Below are 763 nucleotides of genomic sequence, written 5' to 3'. Positions count from 1 at the left end.
GGCATGTGGGATCTTCCCAGACCAGGGCTCGAACCCGTGTCCCCTGCATTGGCAGGCAGATTCTTAACCACTGCGCCACCAGCAAAGCCCAAAACAGTGTTTTTTGCTGTCAATATACAAACATCATTGAGTCTCATTTTATACCAGTTACATTCGGACAGTAACACAGAACAAGTTTATGAAAGTTTATATTTTACTTTGATTCTCAGTGATAAATAAAGAAAGAGTATAGAGCCTTCGTGTGTGCCTGATCTTCAGGACAGAAGGGCTTAGAGAAGTCCAAAGAGAAGGCTCCAGGCCCATTCACAGACATAAACCTAGAGTCTAAGGGAAAGAGGAGGCCGTGGAAAGAGGCTTAGAGGCCTGGATCCTCATTTTGCCGGGAGCAGGCCGATGTCCTAGGATGGGAAATGACTGAGACAGAACACCAAGCTTTGATGAAAATGGATTGCCATGTGACCTCCCCTCACAGGACTGGGGGCAGCAGACCCGAAGTCACTAAGCTCTTTCGCAAACGGTGAGTGGAGGGAGGGCTTGGTCAGGTGAAAGGAAACACTGCACTTCCAGTGCACACTTAATTAGATGTGGGGATTAGGGAGGCAAAATGACCTTGAAGCAGCATCACTGGACTTCACTGGACAGGCAAAACTGCCCCCCCAATACTGCAGCACGCTTCTGAAGTTCATGGTTCATGGCAGCGAGAGCTCAATTCTTTGGGCACGCAGTGAGGGGCACCACGTGTGGAGCATAATTTCTCAGTGGC

Source organism: Orcinus orca, chromosome 12 (genome assembly GCF_937001465.1).
Source record: "Orcinus orca chromosome 12, mOrcOrc1.1, whole genome shotgun sequence".
Lineage (NCBI taxonomy): Eukaryota > Metazoa > Chordata > Mammalia > Artiodactyla > Delphinidae > Orcinus > Orcinus orca.
The sequence above is the reverse complement of the archived record's forward strand: the minus strand, read 5'-3'. Positions refer to the sequence as shown.